Source organism: Orcinus orca, chromosome 5 (assembly GCF_937001465.1).
Source record: "Orcinus orca chromosome 5, mOrcOrc1.1, whole genome shotgun sequence".
In the NCBI taxonomy this organism is placed as follows: Eukaryota; Metazoa; Chordata; class Mammalia; order Artiodactyla; family Delphinidae; genus Orcinus; species Orcinus orca.
In genome coordinates this window covers 133,846,189-133,858,339 of record NC_064563.1, presented here as the reverse complement: position 1 = coordinate 133,858,339, position 12,151 = coordinate 133,846,189, and the positions used below count along the sequence as shown (strand labels likewise).

The following is a 12,151-nucleotide window of genomic DNA, read 5'->3' as shown; positions in this document are numbered from 1 at the left end:
AGTCCAAACCCAACTGATAACATTTGGCCTGGAGGAGCCCCGAGGGCAACTTGATGACCAAATACCTGGAAGACTCATGGGGTGGACTGAGACATCTCACTCTGTTTGGTTGCAGGGGATGGAAACAGGAATAGTGAGTGGAAGTTACATGGAGACAGATTTATATGCCATTAAGCTAAAACTTTCTGGTAATTAGAATTATTAACCATGGAATGAGCTTCAGTGGGAAGTAGAGAGTTCAAGGGTAGACTGGGAGAGCACTAGATCACGTATTACTAGAGGAATCTCATAATGGGTACATTCATTACATAATAAATGATCTGTGAGATTCTTTGCAATTCTAAAATGTTATGAGTTAGTAGTCCCTGGCTTTGGCCTAGCAGTGCCCTAAAGTCAGAACAGCTAGTTAAGTATCTAGTATAGTGCCCTAATACAGAGTGAGCATTTAAGGAATATTTGCCCCTCTCCTTCATGATTCTTCTGCCCTTAAATGCAAGAAGTTTTACGAGGCTGTCTTGTCATTCAGCAACTGTACTGTATCTCCCCTTTATTTCATTCTTTTTGATTTATCATCTATCTGCTAATTAAGAAACAGAAGAGGAAAGAGCTGATTTTAAAAGTAACAAGTCCAAATTCAAATTTGAATCCAAGTCTATTGTCATGCAACTGTTATCATATCACAGTCAGTATTTCATATTTAAATTGGCTTTTCCAAGAATAGATCACTGGGATTTATAGCACTAATAGGGGAAGAAACTGTTTTCTGAGAAAAGATTAAAAATTGGCATTTGAGAGATATTCAGATCACTTCACTCACAGATGGATGGAATAGAAATTCTACCTACTTTAGTTAGACTGGACAGAAAAGGCATCTGCAGAAAAGACAATATTTAAGTTGATTTCCAACAGACAAGAAGTCAAACAAGGCAACAGTAGAGAGAAAAGAACAGCGGGAACAGCATGTATGAACATCCTAAGGTGGGAAAGATGTGGATGTATTTGAAAAAGAGTGGCTTTGGTGTAGTGATGGAGTAGTGCAGCCTGAGGTTGGAGAGATCAGCAGAGACAAATGCGGTAGATCTATAGAGCCATCCAGCTCTTGTAAAGAGTTTGAATTTGTTACAAGTATAATGAAAAGCCACTTACAGTTTTTAAGGAATGTTTAATTTATGTTCTAGAAGATGATCACTCTTGCTTGTGATGTGGAAATGGATTGTAGAGGAGCAAATGTGGAATCAGAGAGACATCAAAGAGATGTCAACATAGTCTGTGAAGGATGGGCTATGACCAGGAGCCAAGAAAATGGAGAAAAGACAGAGTCAAGATATTTTGGGGAGTAGAATCAAGTGAAGTTACCAATGCTTTGGATAAGGGTTATGGGAAAAGAAAATCAGGACTGACTCAGGTTTCTGAATTGAGCAACTAAAGGATAATGTGCCATTTATTTGGATAGAACAGATAGGGGAGGGATTCACTTTCAGAAGAGAAATGAGAAGTTTTATCTTAGATGTATATGATTTAAGTGTCTGTAAGACATACAGGTTGAGCTATCAGGTAAGCAAAATTGTAATGGTGCTCAGAAAAAAAATTATCTAGGTTGGAGATATAAACTTTGGAGTCTTTAGTCATACTGATTTTTTAAAGACTGGGAATTAATAGGATCACTCAGGGAGAAAAAGCAAAAGAAGAGAAGAGGATCCACAACTTAAACCAGAGGACTGCCAATACTTCAGAGGAGGCGTAGGAGCCAGCTGGAAAAGGAAACTGATGTAATAAGCCAGTACATTTGGAAAACTAGGAAACAATAGTGTAATGATAGCCAAGAGAAGAGAGTGTTTCAGGAAGTAAATGGCCAATCCCATCAAATGCTCAAAGGGTGGATAAGAGGACAGAGATGTGTAGATTGCAAATGGCTGTGTGACCATTGTCAGTGATCCTGAGACAAGAAATTTCAGTATAGTCGTGGGGCAATGTGGAAACCATATTAGAATGGATTAAAGAAAAGTTAAGGAGGTGGAACTAATACATTTAACAACTCTTGAGAAGTTTGGTTATGCAGGATAATGGGGAAATGAGTGAAACCAATCTTCAGGGAGCTATGGAACTAAGGTTTGATTGTTTGTTTTTGGTGTTGTTTCTAAGATAAAGTTGGAAAATTAGAATATGGTTACAAAACTGATACGGTAAAGAATGGAAAATTTGATAAAAGGAGAGTGGATAACCAAAGTGAAGTGCTTTTAAAGGTCAAAGAGCACTGGATCCATAGGATAAGGGAGGGCCTGGAATTGGCTAAGATGAAGAAAGGGCTCTCCATAATGACAGAAGGGAAAAAGTGAAGATAACTGCTGATGAGGGTAGTCTTTGTTAAGTTTGCATTAGAAATTTTAGAGTTATCATCTGAAGGCTTTTATTTCACTTAAGTATGAGGCAAGGTCAACAGCTGAGTGAGGGTAAAATAGGGAGGAGTTGTGGGTGGTTTGAGGAGAACATATAAAATCATTCTGGGAAATATAAGTGGGTTTCTGGGTCGTAGTATGTGCAAGTTGTGATTTTAGATAATCAAATTAAGGAAACATCAATTCAGTTATATATTCTCCAGTAGCATTCAGCTACTCAGACACAGGTGCAGAGAAGATGGGGGGGGGTTGAGGTTTTACTAGACATGTGTGATGAAGGTAAGAGTAGTAGAGGGGTTGAGACTACATGTGAGGGGGTGATTATAATGGCAGACCATGGAAGTTTAATGATGTACCTAAGAGAAAAAAAATAGAAGGAAACTCAACAAAATGTTTAAAGGGTACTTCTGAGTGGGGAGAATACAGGTGATTTTCATTTTCATCTTTATGTGAGTCTTTATTCTCTAAATTTTCTATAAGAAGCATATTTTAGTTCTAAGTACATTATTTTAAAAATAACCAAAATGATATAAAAGCAGTTATATACTGAGCTTAAGAACAATCCTCTTAAAATTGAGATGGGAATCAGAAAACAAGTAACAAAATGGCAATAAGTACATACCTACCAAATGCTAGTGGACTAAATTATCCAATCAAAGGCATAGGCTGGCTAATTGGATTAAAAAAAAAAAACAAAAACAAGACCTACCTATATGCTTCTTACATAAGACCCTCTCCAGAGCTAAAGACACATACAGACTGAAAATGAAGGGATGGAATAAGATATTTCATGCAAATGGAAATGACAAGAAAGCAGGGGTCGCAATACTATATCAGGCAAAACAGACTTTAAAATGAATTCTGTAACAAAAGACAAAGAAGGGCATTATATAATGATAAAAGGATCAATAAAGGAAGAGGATATAACACTCATTAACAATAAAGGAAGAGGATATAACACTCATTAACAGATATAACACTCATTAACAAATATACAAAAAAATTCTGTATTATACACATAATACAGAAGTATGTAAATATATAAAGCAAATATTAACAGACATAAAGGGAGAAATTGACAATATTACAATATTAATAGGGGACTTTAACACCTCACTTACATCAATGGACAAATCATCCAACAGAAAATCAACAAAGAAATAATAGTTTTAAACGACACATTAGTTCAGTTGAACTTAATATATATCTATAGGACATTCCATCCAAAAACAGCAGAATACACATTCTTTTCAAGTGCATGTGGGGTGTCCTCTAGGATAAATCACATGTTAGGTCACAAAACAAGTCTCAACAAATTTAAGATGACAGAAATTATATCAAGTATTTTTTCCAATCACAGCAGTATGAAACTAGAAATCAATTACAAGAAGAATGGGAAAAACACAAAATGAAGAGATTAAACATGTTACTAAAAACCCCTCAATGAAGAAATCAAAGATAAAATCAGAAAATACCTTGAGGCAAATAAAAATGGAAACACAACTTTCCAAAACCTATGAAACATAGCAAAAGTAATTCTAAGAGGGAAGTTTACAAGGATAGAGGTCTGCCCCTAAGAAACAAGAAAAATGTCAAACAACCTAACTTACCATCTAAAGGAATTAGAAATAGAAGAACAAATAAAGCACAAAGTAAGCATAAAGAAGGAAATAATAACAATCAGAGAGGAAATAAATTAGAGACTAAAAAAAATAGAAAAGATAAAGCCAGGAGCTGTTTTTTTGGAAAGATAAAATTAATAAACTTTTAGCTAAAGTCATCAAGAAAAAAAGAGAGGACACAGATAAACAAAATGAGAAATGAAAGAGGAGAAATAATAACTGGTATCACAGAGATACCAAAAAAAAACATAAAAGAATACTACAAACAGTTATATGCCAATGAACTGGTCAACCTAGAAGAAATGGACAAATTTCTAGAAACATACAACCTTCCAAGAATGAATCAGGAAGAAATAGACAACTTGAACAAACCAAAAACTAGCAGTGAAATTGAATTTATAATAATAATAAAAATTCCCAGCAAACAAAAGTCCAGGAGTGGACAGATTCACAGGGGAATTCTAATAAACATGTAGAGAAGGGATAATACCTATCCTTCTCAAAATATTGCAAAAAAATGAAGAAGAGGTAGCACTCCCAAATTCATTCTACAAGGCCACCATTAGCATAATACCAAAATCAAACAAAGACACTACACAAAAAGAAAATTACTGGTCAATATCTCTGACAAATATAGATGCAAAACTCTTCAACAAAACATTAGCAAACCAAATTCAACAGTATATAAAAAGGATTATGCACCATGATCAAGTGGGATACAAGGGATACATTCTAGGGATACAAGAATGGATCAACAGTCACAAATCAATCAGTGTGATACACCACATTAACAAGAGGAAGGATAAAAATCACATGATCTTCTCAATAGATGCAGAAAAATTCAACATCCATTCATGATAAAAACTCTTATCAAAGTTGATATAGAGGCAACATATATCAAAATAATAAAGGCCATTTATGACAAACGCACAGCTGACATCATACTCAACAATGAAAAGCTGAAAGCTTTTTATCCAAAGTCAAGAACAAACCACACATGCCCACTCTCACCAGTTCTATTTAACATAGTATTGGAAGTCTTAGTCACAGCAATCAGACCAGAAAAAGAAGTAAAACGCATCCAAATTGGAAGGGAAGAAGTAAAACTATCACTATTTACAGATGACATGATACTATATGTAGAAAACCCTAAAATTTACACCAAAGGACTATTAGAGCTAATAAATGAATTCAGTAAAGTTTTAGGGTACAAGATTAATACATAGAAAGCTATTGCTTTTCTATACACTAATAATGAACAATCATAAATAGAAAGCAAGAAACAATCCAATTTAAAATCACATCAAAAAGAATAAAACACCTGGGAATAAATGTACCAAGGAGATGGAAGACCTTAACTCTGAAAACTATAAAACATTGATGAAGGAAATTGAAGATGATCCAAAGAAATGGAAAAATAGCCCATGTTCATGGATTGGAAGAACTGATATTGTTAGTGTCCACACTAACCAAAGCAATCTACAAAAATAACACAATACCTATCAAAATACCCATGACATTTTTCACAGAACTAGGACAAATAATCCTAAAATATATATGGAAACACAAAAGACCCTGAATTGCCAAAGCAATCTCGAGAAAAAAGAACACAACTGGAGGTATCATGATCACTTACTTCAGACTATACTACAAAGCCACAGTAATCAAAACAGCATGTTACTGTCACAAAAACAGACACATAGATCAATGTAACAGAATAGAGATCCCAGAAATAAACGTATGCTCTTATCGTCAATTAATCTGCAGCAAAGGAGACAGAACGTAAAATAGAGAAAAGACAGACTCTTCAAGTAATGGTGCTGAGAAAACTAGACAGATACATGTAAAGGAGTGAAATTAGAACATTTCCTCACACCATATACAAAAATAGATTCCAAATGGTTTAAAGACCTGAAACCATAAAATTCCTAGAAGACAACATAGGCAGAACACTTTTTGACATAAATCATAGCAATATTTTTTTGGATTTCTCTCCTAAGGCAAAGGAAACAAAAGAGAAAATAAATAAATTGGACCTAATTAAACTTAAAAGTTCTTGCACAGAAAAGGAAACCATCAGCAAAATGAAAAGACAGCCTACTAAATGGGAGAAAATACTTGCAAATGATATGACTAATAAGAGGTTAATATCCAAAATATATAAAGAGCTCATACAACTCAATATCAAAAAAAAACAACCTGATTTAAAAATGGACAGAACCTGGAGGCCACCACCGCCATTGCTGTGCGGTCAAAGCACCAGCCTGCACCATGATCTACTGCCAGCAGAAAGGGAAGGATTGAATCATATTTGTCACCAAAGAAGACTATGAAACTCCAAGCAGATTGGAGCTGGTGGCCAATTGGAGCTGGGGTCTCTTCTCCTCATACAGACCCCAATGATCTGTATGAGGAGAAGAGACTGATCCTGCCAAATGGAGATATCAACTGGAACTGCCCATGCCTTGGGCGGATGGCCAGTGGTCCGTGTGGGAAACTTTTCAAGGTGGCCTTTTCCTGATTCCTCTACAGCATGGAGGATGTCAAGGGGTCAGACTGTGTAGACCAGTTCCGGGCCATGCAGGGGTGCATGCAGAAGTACCCGGACCTCTATTTCCAGAAGGAAAAGGAGAAGCCAGGGGATCGTTTAGAGGAAACAGCTGCCTCTGAGGCCACTGCAACCATAGAAGAGGAGGGGTCCAGCTAATGATGGCTCTGGGGTGCTGGGCTCCAGCCTCCTTCAGAGCAATATGAACCTCTCTGAGAAAGTGTCTTTCCTTCTGTTTTTCTGTGCACTGTAATGTACAAAATAACTTATTGTGCTGATCGGGGTCTTGGCCCCTTGACACATACACTGAAAAATGGGGTTGTGTGTCTGTGTGTCTCACATGGACATATCAGCAAATGTAGCTGCCACTTTTGAATTCTTTTCTCAGATTGTCCTGAATTTTGCCACTTTGAAATAATATGCTGAATAATCTCAGCAACCAAAAAATCATTATCTGGGAGTGTCTTTTGTGAGTGAGCTGATTTATTTTATTCATTGTATCCCTTTTAGTAGATTTTACACCCAGTTGGAAAGTGAAACAGAAACAAAACATCTTTCTTTAAAAATGTTGGAGTGGGACTATTTCTTGTAGAAGAGGAGGGATGATCAGAACTTGAGTATCTGAGGAAGCACTATGCTTCATTTCTGATACATTTTGCTTTCCAATTTTGCATTGAGCTCCAGGTTTTCTAGTTTGGAAAGCAGAGCTTTGGACCCTCTGAGTGACCCTTTGTAAGTGAAGAGAAAGGCTAGTTTTTGCTCTTCTTGTTATTCCAAAAGCCCAGGTTGGGGGCCTGTGTTCACACTGGCTCTGTCTCAGCCTGTTCAGATGCAATGTTCTTGAAAGGTGGGGACCTAATCATTACCAAAGTAGCGCCGAGAGAGGAAACTGTGTCAATTAAAAGGAAAACGTATTTTTTACCTGAAAACAAAAATGGACAGAACCATAAATAGACATTTTTCCCAGGAAGATATACAAATGGCCAACAAGCACATGAAAAGATGTTCAACATCGTTAATCATCAGTGGAATAAAAATCAAAACCACAATGAGATATCACGTCACACTGTCAGAATGGCTATCATCAAAAAGAACACAAAAAACAAATGTTGGCAAGAATGTGGAAAAAGGGAACTCTCATACATTGTTGGTGAGAATGTAAATTGGTGCAGCCACTGTGGAAAACAGTATGGAGGTTTCTCAAAAAACTAAAAATAGAACTACCATATGACCCAGCAATTCCACTCCTGGGTTTATATATCCAAAAAAAAAAAAAAAAAAATACTGAAAACACTAATTCAAAAAGATACATGCACCCCAATGTTCATAGCAGCATTATTTACAATTGCCAAGATGTGGAAGTAACCTAAGTGTCCATCAACAGAGGAATGGATTAAGAAGATGTGGTACACATAAACAATGGAATACTACTCAGCCATAAAAAAGAATAAAATTTTGCCACGTGCAATAATATGGATGAGTTGGAGGGTATTATGCTAAATGAAATTAGTCAGATAAAGACAAATACTGTATTATATCACTTATAAGTTGAAACTAAAAAATCAACTAGTGATATAACAAAAAAGAAGCACATTCACAGATATAGAGAACAAACTAGTAGTTACCAGTGAGGAGAAGGAAGGACTATATAAGGGTATGCGATTAAGAGGTACAAACTACTATGTATAAAATAAGCTACAAGGATATATTGTACAAAACATGGACTATAGCCAATACTTTATAATAACTATAAATGAAGTATAACCTTTAAAATTGTGAATCATTATATCATACACCTATAACTTATATAATATTGCACATCAACTATACTTTAATTAAATAAAAATATATGTGTGTATATATATATATATTGCTGGGCTCATTATTCTGAAATTAGATTAAGGTACAGAATCAAGCATTTATCTTGCCTCTCCTTTATAAACTGTTTTTCATATTAACCAGATACAGAAGTCCAACTAATTCAGAAAGAACGATTGACTTAGAAAAATGTCATTTTGCAACCCCAGTGAAATAATGGATCTATACAATAATCCTCAATGGCTGCTAAGACCATTAGGAAAAGGTTGACACCTAAATCCCACTGATCTATCTTAGCATCACTAAAAGTGGGACAAACAGGTATTACATCCCTCTTGATGTGATACAATAGCAAGTACCCACACTGCCTGTGAAATATTCTTGCCTCCCCCAGCATAATTAAGCCTAAATTTCATGTTTTAGACTCAGCTACAAGTTAACAAGAAATATAGGACTGTAGAAACAAGTTAAACAATACCACAGAGATATAACCAAAACAGTCCAGGATGCAGAAAATCAACAGGAAAAATGACTCATTTTTTCAATAAATAAATGTCTTGGTTAAAAAAAAAAGAGAGAGGAAACTACTAAATGATAATAGAGACATAAGAGATAAATCAACAAATTCTATAAAGGACCTTGTTTGGGTCCTGATTGAACAAATAGGACAATTAACAAATTTTGAGACAATCGAAGAAATTTGAACACGGATTGGAATAATATTTCAAATAATAATTTTGTTAGGTGTGATAATACTATCGTGGTTATATTGTTCTAAAGCCTTTATCTGTTAGAAATGAGGTATTTATAAGTAAAATTTCTGTGGCCCAGGAGTGCAGACTGGTTAAACACAATTGGCAAAATATTGATAATTATTGGGGCTGGGTGATAGTACCATCACGATATGCTTCCCTCTGATTCTGGATATGTTTGAAATTTTCTGTAATAAAATATTTTAAACAAAGTTGAAATGAAAAAGGCTATGTGCCATGAAAATCTGAGTGTTGAGACCTGAGGCTTATAAAGTCCTGTCAGAACCTGAAATCACTTGCAATTTTATACTATGCAAGAATGATCCAAATAGCAATGTGTATTGTTATTCTGCTGAACTAACACTTGCCTGTTTGCCGTGTCTTTGTAAGAATCCATAATAACTGGAGCCATCCAGCAATCTGTGAAGAGCTTCTTGTCTTTACCATTTGGGAGGGAATAAACAGATTACTAGACGTGCTAAATCATCCACACACCCCCATCTTTAAGCAGGTGAATGACTATGACGATGGGATTAAGCTTCACAACCAATTACACCATCTGACTCAGATTTCTTGAGACAAAACAGAAGAATAAGGAAACATAAGTAGTGTCTGGGTGCAGTCAAATGTACAAATATTTATCTAGCTACTCCACCACCGCACAGAGTTTGAATATGTAGTCTGAGAGCATAAACTGCAGATGTCAATATTATATGTGCGTCTGAGACATGACAATTTAGCAGCCCCTCTGGCACTTAAACCATTTAGGAGTTTCATTCCAATGAAATCCAAATGGGAGAAGCATCCAGAGGTCAGGAATACATCAGGCTTTCTCGTTCTCAATTCCCCTCTCACACCTTTGGGACCTGGGCTCATTCCAGAACACCCCGCAGCTTCCTCACAATGATCTACACCTGCAAGCTTTCCTATGTCCATACTCTGCCCCGGTCAAACCGTACCCCTACTACCACCTCCACCACCACCATTGCCACCACCCCTGACACACACACACACACACACACACACACACACACAGCGGAATTCTTACTTCTTGTAATAGCAGTAGGTATCAATGTGTGGTCCTGAGACAGGGAGCAGCTGCATCACGTGGGAACTAGTTAAACATGCAAGTTCTTGGGCCCCATCCCAGACCTATGGAATCAGACGCTCTAGGGTAGCACTCCAAGTTTTAATAAGTCCTCCAGGTGACACCTGTGCACAGGAAAGTTTGTGAAAAGTAGAGGAGTGTCATGCCCACAAACGAAGGGTAAATTTGGGGGAACACTGCAGGTTCTTCTAATTCTTAAAAACCTAGGGCTGAGTGAGTAGGAGACATTCTCATTTTACACAAGAAGGAAAGTGAATAATTAAGAAATCAAAAGACACACAGTCAATGTGAATTCATTACAGAAAACATGGAGGTGGGGTGAAACAGGCCAGATAATACAAAACAAGTGTTAACAAAACAAGTGTTAAATGACTGTTATTGTTTCAGCACATCTTCCAAATTGAGGTTAATTTAACATTGGTTTGCATTGAGTCAATCTGTCAACAAGTGCTAATTGAACACTTTTGATGTCCTTTTCTTCAAAGCACACCAACCAATGGAGACACCCAGAAAGAGAGTATTTGGGGAATTCTCTGAAGGATTTAGGATTTAAATCATAATATGAGTAATGTATATGTATCTACGTGATACTACAGTTAACTTTAAAGGGGTTACTAGAAAGTGAAAAAATTACAAGGGTATTTTCTCCTCTGCCTCTGTCTAGAGTATAGAAGAAAAATCTATATTTTTAAAGGAACAAACATAAGGGAAACAATGTCCAAAGACTGAATTTCTACTCTGCATCTCGGTTTAAATATGAAATATATTGTTGCTAAACTTGGACTCAAAATCAGGTATGCCTCTTACTGAGCTCTGTTTACTGGGTACTGCAGAGAAGCCAGATCATGGAATCCAGTTCTTTGGAAAATCTCCAAGGAAAGAATTTCTAGAATGAGGATTCTGGAGTATGAATATGTGTGTTATGTTTCTAATTTCCCAGAATACATGTGATCTCTCATAATTAAAATGTCCAGGATTTTTCTTCTACTATGATTTTTATTAGGTTATAAAACTGGTGGGACAATTATTCATGTTAAAAAGAATTATTTTCAGTTTTAAGCTATCACCATATTTCAAACTCTTTTCAATTTCTCGTAATTGTGGTGAGACTGTATTTATAAATGTAGAATAAAGTCCCTCATATGATAATATTTCAAATACTCCCTGCCTTCTTTTTAATTAATAAACCCAAAAGTCATCTTTTGCAGAAATAACTGCCTTAAGCTTCAAAAAAATTTTCAGCTTAAAAGTAACAAAGTTCAACATTTTATGGTCAGCTGTTTTATTACAAATTCAGGTGGTAGTAGGAAAAATCAGAAAATTGAACCCAAGACATTCAAAAGATGCTAAAGGGAACATTCTCCTCCCTCCACCCCGCCCACCTTAAACTTTTACGGAATACAAAAAATTCTTATTTTCCCTCTCTACCATAACTTACTTAAATTTTATTGAAGGCCTTTATTATTATTATCATATCTAAATAGTTAGAATTGACTTTATTTCTGTGGAAATAAAGACCAACCAAATGAGAAAAAACAAAGGCTATTTTTTCAGAACCCGGATAAGAAGTGAGTCAGCCACTGTCACTTGCATCTTGGCAAAGATGCAAAGGCAGGCAGAGGAGTAGGAAAGCTTGATTGTACAAAAAAGGGAGGCTTCACGTGTACCCTGATTGGAGGCTGTGGGCTTGGGGAAGCTGGAGGTGCAATAACTCATAGCAAGGTATCTTATGTGATTGGTCAGGGGTGTGCAGATTTGTTTTTCTCTAGTTGGTCCTAAGTTGGAAGGATTTAATCAAATCCTGCCCATTTGGGGCTGGCTGTTACAGAAGTTACTGTTTAGCTTCTTAGATTGTTATTAGAGATAGTAGTCTGAATTCTAACAAGTCTGACTTATGGCAGGCTGGC

The 12,151-nt window shown here is 36.1% G+C and overlaps 1 long non-coding RNA gene and 1 pseudogene across 7 annotated transcripts in view; one reads left to right on the top strand and one right to left on the bottom strand.

The window, feature by feature from the left end:
• Positions 1-12,151, bottom strand: part of LOC105748955 (uncharacterized) — a 55,186-nt gene that overhangs the window by 25,733 nt on the left and 17,302 nt on the right. The window lies entirely within an intron of this gene.
• LOC101276812 (mitochondrial intermembrane space import and assembly protein 40-like) lies at positions 6,290-6,725 on the top strand (annotated as a pseudogene).